Consider the following 17,706-nt stretch of genomic DNA (forward strand, 5'->3'; position numbering starts at 1 on the left):
ATCTTCTCATGTGTTGCAAGAGGCTGTCCATCTTGACTTACCACCTCCTGGGATGAGGCTGGTGTGGGGGCTGGGCAGTCACTGATGAGGGGTTCCCTTTGAAATGCTCATTGCTGCTGGGGACGGGGTAAGGCCAGGTCTAGTCTTGGGCAAGATGAGCCCACTGGTGGGGAGAAGACTGAGATGGTGCGCCTGGTAATGCCACCCCCATCCAGATGCCAGGCCCAGCTGTGCACCGTCTGCCCAGCAGCTGGGAGCTGTGAGTCACACCCAGTGGATACAGAGGCGCAGGCCATTGTGTGCCGTGATTCATTCTGTTCTCCCAGCCCCGAAGGGATGACGAGGCCCTGAGCACCGATCCATGCCCACGCCTGTGGATGAAAGTTGATATGAGGAGGCCCAGGGGACCTGAGGGGGTGGGCTCCCTCTGCTACCTCCTGTCTCTTGAGTATCCTGTGATTGTGACCTGTCCATTCCCACCAGTTCAGGGGTCCGTGAGCCCCCAAAGGTGCAGTGTGTTGTAGGCATTTCTGTGCTTTCTTTTTATGAAGAAAGTTTGTTGGTTTCATCAGATCATCAGAAGGCTGGGTGTCCCTGTGGAGTGCTGACAGGGGGCTGTGCGCACTGCAGGCTTGAGAAGCGGTGGCAGGCAGCGTGGTGCAAGGAGAAAGTAGCCTGGTGGAGTGTGGCATTGTGGCTCAGGGTGTGGTCTTGGAGACGGGCTGTTGGCTTCTGAGCTGGCTCCTCCACTTAGGAGCTATGTGACATTGGGTAAGTTACTTTGTCTGTGCTTCCTCTGTAAAATGGCAATCATAGTATTTATCTCATGATGTTACAGTGAGACTTTTAGATAAGATAATGTGTGTAAAGGACTTACCTCGTGCTTGGTACAAAGTAATCATTTGGTAAAAGTTTGCTGTTGGTAGTTCTAGCTCTGCTATGAATTTGCTGAGTGATCTTGTAAGTACCTGATCCTGGGGTCTTAGTCTCCACCCCTGGCTCCGAACTCTGTGTTGGGCTTTCTAGGAGCTGCAGGACCAGCTTGGAGAGCAGGGGTGGGCAGGGGAGGCAGGGGAAACCCTTTCTGCATTCTGGGACTCCCTAGCCCAGGCCCTCCCTGGCTTTGCCCTGAGGTAAGGTTATGTAACCAGCCAGGTCTGGCCAGGCAGGGTGTGATTCTCAACCTCCTTTTGTCTCTCCATTGTCTCTTCCTCTCCCTTCCCCCCACAGAGCTGCTGTTAGCTGACCTGTTCCTCAAGCTCGGAGGATGAAATCGGACCCTTGCTATTCTGCCACCAATTGATTTAGTTTAGTCCAGAGGTTTGCTGGGCTGGCGGCCCCTTCCTCCCGCTACCTGGGGACAGAACTAAACTGATGCCTCTATGCCTGCTTCATGCCTCCTTTTTGGGGAGGAAACGCAGGAGTCTAGATGGCTTGGGCTCCTGGTCCAGCCTGCCAGGTTGTAGGCCCAGGATGTTCCTGCCCATGGCCTCTGCAGTTCTAGAGGTACGCCCCACTCCCTACCCAGGATTCCTTCCCCAGAAGAGCCTTCTGCATCCTTGCAGCCCAGCACCAATGCCTCCTGTTCCAGGAAGCCTTCCCAGGTACCTCAGCTGTAGGGAAGTTGGCCTCTACTGAGCTCCACAGTGTGTTCTCTGTCCATTTTAAGAAAACAGAGGTCACAAACTGGCAGGCCACATTTGCCCTATGGGCAGATGTTGTTTGGCCCATGCCAAATATTGAGCTGGTTGCCAACCAGAGGTTTTACGTAAAAACTCAGACTTCTGGCTTTATTTCAAAAATTGGAAGATAGGAAAACCTTGAGCCTACATTTTTCAGGGATCATTGCTGGAGGTGAGGCGTGTACACTTCACCCCATCCCCAGCCAGCCATTTCATATGCTTACGTGATCTTTCTGGTCACCGGAGGCATCTGAGTTTGCAACCCTGTCCTCAAGCCATGAACCACTTTGTCTCCTACATTGTTCCTCTGTGGGTTTTTCTAAGGCAGGAGGTGTAGGGGCTGTGGGCTGAATCACCTTTGTGTCCCTTGAAGCATGAAGCATTGGAGCATCATGCTTAGGCTCAGGACAGTGTCCCCAGTAGGAGCGTAGCAAGTGCTTCCTGTGTGAAAGCAGGTGTGGCCATGGTCTGTCCCTGCCAGCTGTGAAGGTTCCATTTGCTAGAGGCCTCTGGGTCAGCCTGCTCTGTGGCCCTCGAACCCTCCCCCAAGATAAGCCCTGCCTGCTTAGCCACTGACCCAGGCCGCTTCTTAAGCTGCAGATAACAGTCCCTGAAAGGGCGGGCCCCACCCTGCAGTGTAACCAAGGAGAGGAGCATCCACCTGCAGCTGTCCCCAGGTCTCACTCTCATGGTGGGCTTGGAGGAGTTCAGGGAAGGGAGGACTGCGCTCAGCAGCCTTCAGAGGGTATCAGGTCCAGACCTCTGTGTGCTGAGGCCGGCAGGGTGAAGAGGGGTGTGGACCAGTTCAGATGTTTACTGGCCTGGGCTTCCTCTCCACTGGGCCTCTCTGTGCTTTGTCCTCCTAGAGTATGTTACTTTATCTGACAGCTCCCTTGTCCAACTGTCTGTCCAGTCAAGGTTTATTTGACTCTTTCGATTGAAATCTTAAGTATTCCCTAGGGCCTGCTAAGATGTCTTCTCCTGGAAGAGGTCTTAGCTGAGAGGTTGCAGTTGTTCTGGCTGCAAGAAAAACCTGGAAGCTTGCAGAAATGAATGCAGATTGCTGCCCCCACCCCCTGCCTCCTGCTCTGATTCTTTCATTCTAGGGTGTATCCTCCTCCTGCTGAGAACATTCAGACCAGGGGGTCTATAGACCACTCTTCAAGGACTCTGTCTTAGTGCATGGAGCCCAGGGCAGGTAGGAAGGAGCCCTGGGTGGCTGTTGTGCTGGGCGACATCAATCATGCCCCTTTCTCTCTCTGGGCTACTCTTTTGCCCCCTGTGCCAATGTTCTGGGCTTCCCCAGTTGTCGTGGCTGAGTGCAATGTGAGCTATCCTTGGAGAGGATAACACAGAGTGGATCGGGGCAGGTGCCAGTGTCTGGGTGTGGTGAGGGCTCTCAGTCCTGGCCCTACCCTAGCCAAGCCCAGAGGAGTTTCACATGCACATTACAGAACAGATCAGGAGAGGAGACAGGCTGGAAGCCTGGCTGAAAGTGGGCAAGTGCTGTGCCCCTGGTATCAGGCCCCACAGGGAAAGCCTGCCTGGGTGGCCCAGTGACCTGGCCACAGGCTGAGGGGCTCTCCTGCTATGTGGTCCTGTGGCAGGCAGGCTGAAACATCAAGTGCAGGCATGAACAAGCCATTTACAGCTGGGTAAACTGAGGTACATAGCGGGAAGACACTCTCCTAATGTCACATGAGTGGGTGGAAAGCTGGGCTCGGACCCCAGGTCTTCCAATGCCAGGCAAGGCCACACTCTTCCATCTCCACCTCCCTCTGCAGGGCCAGTGGCAGATCACCTAGCTGGGACAATCATCTGATTGTCTATGACGACCTAGTTAGAGTCTGAAAAATGAACCATCGTCACAGCCACCCCGGAGGCATGAAACCGGTTGGGTGTGCAAATTACCCCTCAAATATCCTCCATCCCATTTTTTTTGTTGTTGTTGTTTTGTCTTTCCTTAAACTCTCTGATGGGCCAGCTGCCTCTGTGCCCGCTTCCGCCTGGCACTGGGCTTCATGCTCTTCATTCTGAGAACAAAGCTTCCTTCTGACCGTCCTCCTGCTGACCACAGGAAAAGGGCAGTCGTAGCACCAGCCTCCCTCCTCTGCCTCCTCTTGCTGGGAGCATGAGGTAGGCAGCCTTGGGTGGGTGCTGGAAGGGTCATGAAGGTGGGTGGCGGCAGTCCAGTCCACATTCCCTCTGGCAGCCCAACTGTCAGGACTCAGAAGTTCTCCCTCATGGCCAAAAGGAGAGGCCAAGGCACTGGACAGGGACAGACGTAAAGTCTTGTCGTCCGTTGGTCCAAGCAGTCAATTGAACTAGAACAGGACTGGGGATTTGGCTGGGAACTGGCCAAATTGCTCAGGGTTTTAGCTGGCCCAGGTGGAGTCTTGTATCGGCCTCTAGCCCCTGGTCTGTAGGGGCTGTGTAAGCCTAAAGGTGTGTTCAGATGAGGGAGACAATAGTCCCTCATTCAGTATATTTGTATTAAACATCTACTTTGGTCCAGGCTCTTTTCTAGAACTGGGATGCAGCGGTGAACCAAACACATGGAGACCCTGTTTTGGACGTGGGGCTGACATTGAAGTGGTGGGAAGAAATGAACAGCCCAGCAAGCTCACTGCCAGGTGGTGGGATGTGCCTGGAAGAAAAATAAAGCTGGCTTGTAGGTCAAGAGTGTGACTTGAGGGAGTGACCTTGACATGTCAGGTGGTCAGGATGGTCCCTTGGTGAGGGGCAGTAGACTCCGGGAGGGCAGCCCGCGGGAAATTGAGGAAAGAACTTTCCAGGCAGAGGGAGCTGCAGGGCAAAGGCTCTGGAACTGGAGGGCACAGGTGACCACAGGCAGAGCTGGAAGAATGAGAGGATGGTGGAGGAGAGGGGCCAGAGGGCGTGTGGAGACAGGTAGGGCCTCTTGGCCATGGGGAGGACCTTGTTGTTTGAGTCTGAGTGGAGGAGAAGCTGCTGGCAGCCCGGTGTGAGGACTGACTGGTTTGGGTACACATTTTAGAGAGACTGCTGGGGGTGAGGGGTGGACACAGGATGCCTGGCTGGGAGGCTGCTGCAGTCTTGCCACGAGAGAGGTCGGCCGGGTCAGTGGTGGGTGGGGACGGTGTGGGAGCAACCAGGGGTTGGTTCTGGATTTATTTTGCAGGATGAGCTGATGGGATTTGCTGATGGATTAGATGTGGGGTGTGAGAGGAGAGTGTTGACCACAAGGTTTTCTGGCTTGAGGAACTGGAAGGACAGTTGGACAGTATTGCTATTTACCAAGACAGAGAAGGCTGCGGAACAAGCACGTTTGGGGAGAGCAATTGAGATTTGGGGTCAGGTGTGCTGGGCTGGGGCCTATGCTGGTGGGGGTGGGGCGTGGTGCACATGGGTCCTGGGACCTGCATGTTCCTGTTGCTGTCAGGAATAGCAACAGGGGTTGTGTGAGGGGACCCCAACGCTAGCAGTCTGTTCTCTAAGAACAAATGTTTCCTGGTCCCTTCACGTCCTTTTCTCTCTCTGCAAACCTCCCTCTGCTTTTCTCTTCCTTTTGGACAGAGGAAAAAGGCAGATTCTGAAGCCTCATTGTCACTGTGATGGTCCTAGCCTTTCTGCCTGGCACGCCTTCTGGCAGGGAATTCCTTCCTGGGTAGGTGAGGTTGGGGGCGGAAGGTGGGGTAGAGGTTCAGGCTTTATCCTGGCTTTACTACCAACAGAGCTCTTTGCCTTGGTTTCCCCTCCTGTATGGAGAAGGGTTGAGGTGGCCCCAGGGTTCTGAGGGTGGCAGGGAGTATTTGAGGAGGCCACATGACACAGTGGTTAAAAATCTGGGCTTGGGGTCAGGCGTGGGCATGACTCCTTGCCTGCTGCTTGGCTGTGAGACTCTGGACAAGTAACATAACCTCTCTGAGCCTCAATTTTCTCATCTGTAGAAAGGGGCCAATGATGGTACCTGCCTCACAGTGTTACTGTGAGGTTGAATGAGGAAATGTCCATAAAGCACTTAGTGCCAGGTGTGGTGGCTCACGCCTGTAATCCCAGCACTTTGGGAGGCTGAGGCGGGCGGATCACCTGAGGTTGGGAGTTCAAGACCAGCCTGACCAATATGGAGAAACCCCATCTCTACTAAAAATACAAATTAGCCAGGCATGGTGGTGCATGCCTATAATCCCGGCGACTCGGGAGGCTGAGGCAGGAGAATCGCTTGAACCTGGGAGGCAGAGGTTGCTTGTGGTGAGCCGAGATCACGCCATTGCACTCCAGCCTGGGCAACAAGAGTGAAATTCTCTCTCGAAAAAATATACAAAACAAAAAAAATAAAGCACTTAGCAAGGCCCTGGCATGTAGCACACCTAGTTAACAAAGGCCTCTGCTCACAGTGACCCATGCAGGCAGGCAGGTAAGGAGCTTGGCCTAGTGAGTGGGAGGAACCATGGGAGGTTATTGAACAGGAGCATGCCAGGCATGTGGTTTGATGGGGCAGCTGTGAGTGTGGAGACTTGGGCTGAGTTTTCTTAGCAAGTCCCAGAGCCCCTTCCTCTTTCCAGAGTGAGAGCTGCGGGCCGGCCCTAATGGACCATCTTCCTTTCCCTAGCCAAGGGTCTTCATTGGCTTGGCATGGGCAGCCTCTGTTTTGCACAGGTCCCTTGGGGTGAGGTAGTCATTTTCCTTAAGGCCTCCTATAGGACCCGTTGTTTCTATATCCCAGTGGCCAGCCTTGGGGAAGTGTGAGGGAAGGGCTTTGCAGGTGAGTGACATCAAAGGGACTTAATTTACGTGTATGTAGGGCTCTGGACAGGGCTGGTGGGTCAGGCGGGGCCTGGAGTGGCAGCCCACTGGGTACTGGGAGTGACCTTGGTTTCTGAGCTGCATCCAGGCGGAGTGGTGCTTACTCCAGCAGAGCCGTGGAGAGGTCGACAATGGGCGGAATGTGGCCCCTTCAGAACCCACACTTCACTGGTGCCCAGGCATGCCAGCCAAGCCCTGTGCTTCTGCAAGCCTGTTTCCCAGCAGTTTAGCTGTGCCAGGACAGCCAAGAACATTTCAGAGTCCCCAGGGCTCACAGCCAGGCTGTCACCAGGCATTGCTTATTTTCCTAGGGCCCAAGAGTCTTCAGGGATGGAGGGGGTTCTGGAGATATTCCAAGCACTTTTCTTAACAGCTTGGTAAATTGAGGTCTGGAGAAAGCAAGGCACTTGACCAAGGTCTCACAAGGCCGCCTCCCTCTTATCTGTCACTCCCCTCTGTTCCCATGTCCTCTGCACAGACTCCTGGCCTTCTGCCTGAACGTTTGTAACAACCTCCCTCTTGTGGGCTCCCTAAGAGCTTTGTTTGTCCTCCATTATCGTAATCTTGCCATAATCTGCCAGATGCATACACTATTTGATGTGTCTACCTCCCGTCCCCTGCACTGACAGCCTGTGACAGAGTCTCCCCGACAGAGCTGTGCAGCATGAGGTTTAGGCCCCAGGCTCTGGAGCCAGTCTGAACTCTGGATGCCAGCTCTGCCCCTTCCTGGCCTGGTGACCTTGGGCATGATACCCTACTTTTCTGAGCCGCTGTCTCTGTGAAATGAAAACAGTAGCAATACTTAGTTTACAGAAATGTCAGGACAGTTAAATGGAATAACGCGTGAAATACAGAGTACAACACCTGGTACCAAGTAAACTCTCAGAAATGGTCATCATTGTCCCAAAGGCCCATCAACTGGTTGAACAGAAAGTCGTGAGCATGGAAGAGTAGACCCAAGCTTGGACTAGAAGGCAGAGGATGTGGTCTCCAAGTTCACCTCCAACATTGCATTCCTGTGTGCCTGTTGGGAAGCCACTTATCCTCTGGAAACCCCACTTTCCTTTTCTGAGAAAGGGGGAAGAAATCCCTGCTATACTTTTATAAAGTTGGCATGTGATGCCACAGCAATGCCTGTGAAAAAGCTTTGCATCTGTGTAATGATTTAAAAATGGCACAGCAGTGCCTGTGGTATGCTGATGGCGATGAGGGCATTATAACCAACCACAGTGGTGGGCAGCTGACCGGGCTGGAGGCTGGTTCATCTGTGGAATGCTCAGTGCCCACACGGACTTCCCCGTCCCTGCCTACCTGCTCCCGGCTGTCCATCAGCCTGCCTTCACATTAGCCCCGGCATTATATGCTAGAAAATGTGGGAGGTGCAAAGAGCTGATGGCATTTCCCCAGCCCTGGTGGGTTTTGTGTTATCTGTGGCTGATGCTGTGCAATGTGGGGATTAAGAACCAGACAGACGGTGGTTCGAATCTCAGCTAAGCACTTCCCAATGGGGGCCTTAAGCAAGTTGCCTAATTTCTATGGACCTCAGGCTCCATATTTGTAAAACGAGGCCATGATCAAGTAGAGGCCAAGCATTTAACAAAGAGTCTGGAACCTAGTGGCATCAGATGGTTGTATAATGTGTATTCTGCTGGAACATGATAACTGACAACGTGGTGACTGACAGGTTATTGATGGCAGGGAGCTGGGGCCACTGTGCCCATTTCTGGGGATTTGCTGCAGAGTTCGGTTATGCTCCCTACAGAATAACCCAGCTTAGATTTAGGAGGGTCTATGGAATCATATGGTATGATTCAATTTTTTAAATTAATTTGTCTTTTAAAATTTTATTTTTTTTTAGAGATGGGGTCTTGCTGTATCTCCCAGGCTGGAGTGCCGTAGTGCGGTTGTAGCTCACTGTGGCCTTGAATGCCCGGGTTTCCAGCAATCCTTCTACCTCAGCCTCCTGAGTAGCTGGGACTACAGGCACATGCCACCATGCCTGGCTTCATGATCCTGTTTTATGTGACCAAACTGAGGCTGAGAAAGGAGTGGTACTTGCCTGAGGTCACAGGCAGGTTGTGTAAGGCTGGGCCTAGGATGAGGCAAGTGAGGCATCATCCTAAGTGCAGTGTCTCAGGAGGTGCCCGCTGTGTGCTTGCACATTGTGGAGAATCAGAGGCTTTGTTTTTGAGAGCGGGTCAGCTACGTTGCACAGGTTGGAGGGCAGTGGCGTGATCTGGGCTTACTGCAGCCTCAACCTGCTGGCTCAGGTGATCCTTCCACCTCAACCCTCCCATATAACTGACTACAGGCACACGCCACTACGCCTGGCTAATTTTTGTAATTGTTTTTTGTAGAGAAGGGGTTTTGCCATGTTGCCCAGGCTGGTGTTGAACTCTTGATCTCAAACTCCTGGGTCAACCTGCCTTGACCTCCCAAAGTGTTGGGATGACAGGCATGAGCCACCACACCTGGCAGTGAGTGCCTTTTCTTTTTTTTGAGACGGAGTCTTGCTCTGTCACCTAGGCTGGAGTGCAGTGGCTGGATCTCCGCTCACTGCAAGTTCCGCCTCCCAGGTTTACGCCATTCTCCTGCTTCAGCCTCCCGAGTAGCTGGGACTACAGGCGCCCACCACCTCGCCCGGCTAGGTTTTTGTATTTTTTAGTAGAGATGGGGTTTCACCGGGTTAGCCAGGATGGTCTCGATCTCCTGACCTTGTGATCCACCCGTCTCGGCCTCCCAAAGTGCTGGGATTACAGGCTTGAGCCACCGCGCCCGGCCGTGAGTGCTTTCTTAAGGGCTCCTTGCTGGCCTCACCTGATCCTAGTCCTGGCTGAGTCCCTGATCTAGAACTGGAACCCTGGTCTCCTGGCCTCGTGAACTATTCTGGACCCCTGCGAGATACTTTCTAGAGTCTCACAGAGGCCCCCGATTCCCCTTTAAAAGGAGCCTCTGTGAAGTAGGTCACCCAGCGCTTTTTGCTCCGTGTTTCTGCTCTCTAGCTGTTGTCTGTGTCCTGGAGAAAGCCAGGCCCACTTACCCCCACCTCTCCCCACCTCCTGCCCCCTCCCCCTGCCAGCTGCGCCTCCATGTAAGTACTTTGAGCCCCTTAACACCCCATGGCGTGTTGGTGGCCAGCTTTTGTCTTGATGACAAGCCCCAGCAAGTCTACAGGGACTGGCTGCTTTCATGTGGGCCCTCAGTGAAGCCTCCTTGGTCTCAGCAGGCCCTGTGTTGTGCCCACCAGGTCTCTAGGAGATTAGGGGGCTTTTGTGGCTCCAGATGGCTCAAAGCTTTTCCCTTCCTCTGTGTTATCCCTAGCCCACCTGGCTTCCGTCCTCACTGGCCACGGGGTTGGGGGATTTTCAGTCTCTCCAAGGCTCTGGCATCTTCCAGAGTGTCCATCTGAGCCTTTCTCCCTGTCACCACTGCTGGACCTGCCTGCTGGGCCTTAGGTGACTTCTTGAGAGGTGGCCAAAGCTCCTAATCCCTGGAAGGGGCTCCTAGGATTTCCCTGTGGCTGGCAGGACCCTTGGCCACCCATGTGGTGTGACATGAGGAACCTGGAAAGCCAGCCCAATCTCCATCCTTAAGCCCCACATATAAACATACCTTTTTTTTTTTTTTTTTTAACTGCAGCTCTCAGAACCTGCAATTCTACCATTGTCACGTTGCCTTGTGCTCTCCTTGGCATCCTCTAAGAAGGCAAATACCTTTTCAGCTGGGTGCTTTTAAGCATTTGCTGTCAAGAAGCAAGCCCTGGCCAGCCTGGCCCTTTTCCAGTGTTCTGTGTGACCGTGGCCAAGTTGCTTCTCCTCTCTGGGTCTTGTCTTTGTAAGACCCTTTTCAGCTCTAGCACTTTGAGGCTCCAGCGTGGATTCTCACACCCTCCACACCGTTGCCAGTCACCTTTCTTCCTCCTCTGCAGGGTGGGGCACAGGGAAGGGCCTGGCAGCTGAGCTGGGTGGGGCCAGGGGCCAAAAGCCAGCATCATAGACGCTTTTCCCACCAGCTGGGCATACCAGTCCTTCCTCTTCTTCTCAGGACAAGTGGGGAAACTGAGGTCTGAGGGGGAAGGGCCAGGGCTGGAACTGGGACCCAGTTATCCTTATTGCCAGTGAGCGCTCCTCCTGCTGTTGGCTGCTGCCTCTCTTGAGAGGGTCAGAAGACCCACTGGCATGAGGGTCAGGGACATACTTTTTCCTTTCCCATGGAAGGCTCCTCCAGGCAGGGCTTGGGTGAGGCAAGCGAGGTGACGGTGGTCCCCTGGGCATGGGGCAGAATTGGAGGAGGACATCCTCTTTCTGAGGTTAAGGAGGTAGGGGCTGGAGGCCTTGACAAGGGAGGTGGCATGAGGAGGCGTGGAGGTTTCTAGGAACGTGGTTGGTGGCGCAGGGTGCTCTAGGGCCACCTCCCTCCCTTGCTTCTGCCTTCCCTTTCTCCTGGGGAGGGGACTGGGCCAACAGTAATGCCATTTTTCCTGGCCCTGGGATTAGGTGCGGCCGTGTTAAGGAGAGGACGTTCGAGAGGACGTGGCGAAGTGAAGAGGAACCGCATGCCACTGCCTGGAACTCCGGTGGGTCTGGGTCTGGTTCTCTCCCTGGCTCCTGTCCCCTCTGACCACTGTCCCTGGCCCCCTGCCCTGTCCCGTCCTTCCAGGTCCATCTGAGTGTGTGTGTGTGTGTGTGTGTGTGTATGTGGTATGTGTGTGGTATGTGTGTGTGTCCCCAGGAGGGGCCTGGGGGTACAGGTTGGCCCTTGAGCCTGGCACTGGGTCCTACCTTCATTCCAGATCAGAAGCAGCTCCCGGAACTGCCCCAGGGAGAGGTCCAGGCTGACCTGGCAGATTCCTGATGGAGGAGGAGAAGGAGGAGGCTGAGGGATGGGAAGGAAGGGCTCAGTTTCTCTTGTGGCTTCTCTAGACAGCTGGGCACGTCCACAAATCCACCTGAAGCCAGCAGGTCCAAGAGTTAAAGATTTACTTCAGGGCCACGGGGGAAGCTGGAATGGTGAGATCCCGGGGCTCTCTGATGTTGTGTTTGTGACTTTGGTCCTGTCTAGACTGTGAGAGCCATGGCTTGTCAAAGCCAGAGGGGCCCCTAGAGAATTTCCATGTTCTTAACTTGGCTTTTGATGGGGGCCAGTCACAACCACTCTGAATTTGTGTGTCTGGGGAGAGAATCTGCTAATAGCCATCCTTAGATTCTCAAAGAGTTCTGTAACCCCCAGAAGGTCACAGACGTCTCCTCTAGTCCGTACCCCTCACTGCAATTGCAGAAACTGAGGCTCAGAGAAGGGAAGGGACTTGCCCAGAGACTCACAAGCAGCAATGGAGGCTGTGGCACCGCCCGCCTCTGTCTTCATGGCCAGCATTCTGCCTGACCTCACAGGCTGGGGGAGCTTGGCTCATTCAGGGGACAATGACCTCTCATCCCCTGAGTGTTCAGGGCCTCAGGAAGGACTGGGAGGCTGTTGTGGTTTCCAGGCCCGCATGGATTTTGGCTTCTGCATCCATGAGATGGAGGCCCCTGAGTCTGCCTGTGCCTTGGAATCTCTCAGGGTGTATTTGAGGCCTGGAGTCGGGCATGAGGAGGGTGGGGGCTGGTGGTGACCCGCATTTCCCAGCTCCTCTGCAGGGGAGGCAGATAGGGGAGAAGCTCAGGGTGTGATAAAATTGTTTTTACTTCACTGGGCATAAATGACAAATAAGTGAAGTGAGGGTTGAGAAGTGCTTGGTAAAGCGCCTGGCATGTGCCAGGCCGTGAAGTGAGGTACTCACCATTGTCCTTTGTGGTGCCCTGCTAGCTGAGATCTCCTGCTTCTGACCCTTGCTCCTGTCTCTTCCTTAGCATGAGGCCTCTGCCTGGGGCAGGAGGTGCCCCCCGCACTTTTTTATTTTTGAAATGGAGTTTCGCTCAGGCTAGAGTGCAATGGCGCCATCTCGGCTCGCTGCAATCTCCACCTCCTGGGTTCAAGCTATTTCCTGCCTCAGCCTCTGGAGTTGCTGGGATTACAGGCATGTGCCACACATCTGGCTAATTTTGTATTTTTAGTAGAGACGGGGTTTCACTGTGTTAGCCAGGATGGTCTCAATCTCCAGACCTTGTGATCTGCCCTCCTCAGCCTCCCAAAGTGCTGGGATTACAGGCAGGGGCCACTGCGCCCGGCCGCCCTCCCCCTTTCTTGTATTGAGGTACCTGATGGGGGCGTGAGGACCCTCTGGCTGAAGTCCTGCCTTGCTGGGTCCCATGGTGCACCTCTCTGCAGTGCAGGCTTTCCCAGGAGGCTGAAGCTCAGCTAGAGAAGCTGGGTCAGCAGCCCTGGGGCCGGTCGCCTGCAGGAAGCCTTTCTCCTGGGCTGCAGACCTGGCTTGGGAACGGTGTGGAAAGTAGGACTGCAGAGGGGTCATGAACAGGGGCTCTGGGGTGGGCTGGGAGGGGCATCCTAGCTCCACCTCTGCCCAGCTGTGTGACTTCAAGCAGTTACTTACCCTCTCTGAACCTCCATTTCCTTGTCTGTAAAGTGCTCATAGCAGTGACACCTCTTTCAGGGTGTTAGGATTGAGCATGCTGGAGCAGGGAAGGCTCCTGGCACAGTCCCAGATGTTTGCAGGAGCTTAATGTTGGCCACCAGTGAGGGAGGTTATGATATGTGTTTGGATATGCTGCTTTGTTCCTTTTGAGTGTCTGTGATCTGAGCCTAAGAAAAAAATAGTTCTGGATGGATTTGACTCTGTCATAGGCAGATTTGGGGATAGGGTGGGCAGAGAGCCCCGTTTTGGGAAGCTTTGTGGCTGTTGCATAACATTCTGTGTGAGGGACCTGACAACCTTGGTGTGCGTGACGAGCCTCAGTGGGACTGTCAGGACTGTCCTGTCCTTGGGACAGGAGGGTGGCAGGTGACCTGCTGTGTTTCCCACATGGCCCCGCCCCCAGGCTGTCTGGTATGTTTGCTCGGTAAGCCCTTTTTTTCAGAGCTGGTACAAAGGTAAACTCGCAACTCAAGCCCTGTTGGAAGAAGGACACATTCTCAACAAGTGAGATCTAAGTTCCTGAGGTTTTCTGTTGGGCCTTCCCTGCCAGGTAACCCAGAACAGATTCACAAGTTGAGAACCAGGGAGTGAAACAGTAGTGCTTAATGCTTTGTTTCCTTGTTGATTGATGGGTATCTGTGGGCTACTTCCAAGAAAGATCACTAGAGGCTGCTTGTGATACTAAAACACATATAAAATGGATGAAAACAAACACAGAAAACTATTCAAAGGGAATGGAGAATGGGATGTGCAGGGCATCTGGCAAGTGTTAGCTGTCTTAGGTGATCACAAAGGGCCTGCGGAGATGGGGGATGAGGGGCCTGGGCTCTGGAGCCCAACAACTGTGTGCTGAAGTTCCCATTCGCCCTCTTATTAGCTCTGGGGGCTGTAGCAAGTGACTGGCCTCTCTGGGCCTCAGTTTCTTATCCGTATAATGGGGAGAATCTAGGTCATGGTGCTGTGGTAAGGTTGAAATAATGGCACGTAACACAGACATGGCATGTCTCATAAATGGAAGTTAATGTTATTAATGCATTTAGCTTGGAGATGCTGCGTAGCAGATTCGCAGAGGGGAAGGTAATTGGCAAGGGCACAAGGCTCTTGAGCACCTGCTGTGGGTAGGAGGCGGCCTGTGCCTTGCAAAGCTTTCAGTGAAGTTGGGAGCCCCGCTTTCTAGTTGCAAGGACAACTGATACCTGGTGTTGCATGGTGGGATGTGGAGCAGGGGAGCTCAGCCAGGACTTTAGAAATCCAGAGCAGGCGTGTTCACGTCCCTGCTGAGGCTGGCATTGGAGGAGGAGGGACAGGGTTTTCATGGACAAGAAAATGGACCAAGGTAAATGAGAGTGGGGCACACCAGATGGCACAAGGCCAGGAGGTCGTTTCCTCTCTCTGGGTCTCAGTGTCCCCAGGGGCTTACTGCAGGGCAGACTGTGCTCTCTGTGGCCCTGTGACTCTGAGCCAGACCTCCAACTGTCTCTTTCCTGGTGGTGGTGGTCCTGGACTCTGGGGTGACAGGCGGCAGCTTGGCCCCTGGCCAGGCAGCACTGTGGGGGTGATGGGGGATGGGGCATGCAGCAAATTCTAGCAGAGGAAGGGATTTGCTTCTGGTCTCGGCCTGCCGGGGGTGTAATCACGCTGGAGAAACTCCCGCACAGCTGGGAAGCAAATGTGGAGGATTTTCCTTGCTGGGCTGGATGTGGTGGGTGGGGCAGGCTGTGGTAGGGTGGCTGGTGGAGCTAGGAAGCTGTGGGGTGTGGCTGGGTGGGGGGTGATGATGTGACTGTGCTGGGGGTGTGACGGGCTAGAAGGTGCTGGATCAGCTATGGGCAGTGGCCCTGGGTGCATGTGGGCCTACCTGTTCCCGGGCCTGCAGCCACTGCTATGCCCTCCCCTGCTCAAGTCCCTGCCCAAGCCCAGGTACCCATTCACATCCTTCTGAGGCTGCTGGCAGAGCTCTTTCTACACTGACCTCCTCTCATCCCCCACCCCCTGTGCATGTGGCCCAGATGTCTATGATGATGCCATTTGAGCCTGTCATGTGCATGTGAGTGTGGTGTGTGTGTTGAGGGAGTGGGGAGAGGTGTGTGGTCCACAGAGGGCATTGTCAATAGTGACCTAGGCTGGAAATAAAATGTGGGCTGGGTGAGCATTAAAGGCCGTGGGCATCTTCCCCCATTCACTGCAGCCACGTCGTACCAGAGACATGAAACCTTGGGTTTCAGATACCTCTAGAAACCCTTGAGGGAAGGTCATGGTCGCCAATGCATTTTCAGTGCCTAGTGGCATGCTTGGCACCTAGTGGTGCTCAATAAATATAGGATGAGGAAACAGGTCCTTTGCTTATTCCGCACTCCCAGAGAGATCTCAGACCTCCTTCCTGGATCCCGTTCTCTTGCTCCTTCCCTCTGGCGTCAGCCTGGCCTCCCTTCCTCTCTCTTTCTCAATTGACTACTAATTTGATATGTGGCCTTGGGCCAGTTCCTTCCTGAGCTTCACTTTCCAAATCTGTTACTGAGTAATCATTTTATTAGCTTATATTACCGTGTGCCAGGCACTGAGCTCGGTGTTTTACATGCCTCATCTCTCTTTGTCTTGGCAGCCGCCCTGCAAGATGGATAAGTAGTGTAAACCCCATTTTAGAGTTAGTGAAACTGAGGTTCAGAGAGGTTGAGAGATTTGCTCAAAGGCCATGAGGCTGGTAAATAATGGAGCCAACATTCAAGCCCCAGCTGGGTACAGTGACTCGTACCTGTAATCCCAGCATTTTGGGAAGCCAAGGCAGGAGGATTGCTTGAGACCAGGAGTTCAAGACCAGCCTAGGCAACATAGGGATACCTTGTCTGTATTAAAAAATTAGCTGGGCATGGTGGTGCAAGCCTGTAGTCCTAGCTGCTTGGGAGGCTGAGGTAGGAGGATCACTTGAGCATGGGAAGTCAAGGCTGCAGTAAGTGTGATGTGCCCCTGTACTCCAGCCTGGGCAACAGAGAAAGACACTGTCTCAAAAAATGAAAATATGCTGGGCACAATGGCTCATGTCTATAATCCCAGCACTTTGGGAGGCCGAGGCAGGTGGATCACTTGAGGTCAGGAGTTCGAGACCAGCCTGGGCAACTTAGCAAAACCCCGTCTCTGCTAAAAATACAAAAATTAGCTGGGTGTGGTGGTGGACGCCTGTAATCCCAGCTGCTCAGGAGGCTGTGGTTCAAAAATTGCTCAAAGCTTGAACCCAGTAGGAGGAGGCTGGAGTGAGTCTGGGCAACAGAGCAAGACTCTTAAAAAAAGAAAGAGAAGATTCAAAGATTCAAGCTCAGGCGGGCTAGCTCCAGTCTGGGCCTTTAACTGTTATGCTAGCCGTTGTCACTAGAGTGAAATAGAAGGGTGTGCACAGCCCTTCTCAGGAGGCCTGCTGGTGCACAGTAGGCACTGTGTACATGCGAGTTGGGTTACTGGGCACAATTCACCGTGAAAGGCATGGCTTGCTCTGTCTCCATACCTGCTCTTACGGAGCTCTTGGGCTCATTCCTGGAGCCCACGCATTCATCACAGGCCCAAGCTGGACCCCCTTCCCTGGTCCCAGTCTCTGGACAACTTGCTCCTGTAAGAAGGCCCTTGTACCTCTGCCCCTCTTCTCTTATGGGTCCAGGGGAGCGTTTTCAGGTGGGGATGTTAGATAGAGTGACTTCAACTCCACAGCAGTGGCCACGGTTACCGTGGTATTTCCCAAAAGTGCAGCGTTGCCATGGCATCTCCATGACGACCAGAGCATCTCATTCATTATCCTCAGCACCTTGGTAGGGAAAGCTGGGACTAGGGCTAGGGGAGTGCAGTGGGAGCCTGGCTGAGGACTGTGGGCCACTGGCCTTTGTGGCTGAGGTTCCCGTCATGCCCCTGCCTACCCCAAGCCAAGGTTCCTCTGAAGGCTGTGGAGTTATCTCCCCCACCCATGGGGTCTGGGTTCACATTTCAGCTCTGCCACTGACTAGATGTGGGGCAAGTGACTTAACCTCTCTGAGCCTTATTTTACTCAACTGTAAATGTGGATAACAGTATTAGTTGTAAGGATTACATGAAATGAGGTATAAAAAGGGCTGGCTGTACGTAGTGGCTCATGCCTGTAATCCTAGCACTTTGGGAAGCTGACGTGGGTGGATCATCTGAGGTCAGGAGTTCAAGACCAGCCTGGCCAACATGGCAAAACCCTGTATCTACAAAAATACAAAAATTAACCGGGCATGATGGTGGGTGCCTGTAATCGCAGCTACTCGGGAGGCTGAGGTGGAAGAATTGCTTGAACCTGAGAGGTAGAGGTTGTAGTGAGCCAAGATCGTGCCATTGCACTCCAGCCTGGGTGACAGAGTGAGACTCCGTCTCAAAAAAAAAAAAAAGTGCTTAGCACAGTGCCAGGCTCATAGTATGTGCTGAAGGTATGGCGGCAGTATTCATAATGATGATAATTATAACGTTGTTGGTGTTACTTTTATTGTAGAAACCCTTGGGTTTCATGGAGGAATGAAAGACCAAACTCAGAGTCAGGAAGGAAACCCATTTGAGTCAAGATTTGGTGGTTTCCATGTGACTGTGGCCAGTCACTTCACCTTGAAGTCTTTGTCTTCTTATCTGTAAATTGGAAATAATAACAGCTGCTCATTCATTCATATCCTGAGTATTCAATAAGGACCTGACCCTGGGAAAAGCGGGAGCTTC

The 17,706-nt window shown here is 53.4% G+C and overlaps 1 protein-coding gene across 2 annotated transcripts in view; it reads left to right on the forward strand.

The window, feature by feature from the left end:
* Positions 1-304: 304 nt before the first annotated feature.
* The window catches only part of NDST1 (N-deacetylase/N-sulfotransferase (heparan glucosaminyl) 1), a 59,830-nt gene continuing 42,428 nt past the window's right edge, over positions 305-17,706 (forward strand). The window contains exon 1 of one of the 2 annotated variants that reach the window (XM_011931592.1): positions 305-508. The gene's annotated coding sequence lies outside the window, so the exon portion shown is untranslated. Of the gene's footprint in view, positions 509-10,928; positions 11,044-17,706 lie in introns of those variants that run through there. The other variant, XM_011931590.1, reaches the window with a different exon arrangement.

The sequence above is a fragment of the Colobus angolensis genome, unplaced genomic scaffold, assembly GCF_000951035.1.
Source record: "Colobus angolensis palliatus isolate OR3802 unplaced genomic scaffold, Cang.pa_1.0 Scaffold90, whole genome shotgun sequence".
NCBI classification, from domain to species: Eukaryota; Metazoa; Chordata; class Mammalia; order Primates; family Cercopithecidae; genus Colobus; species Colobus angolensis.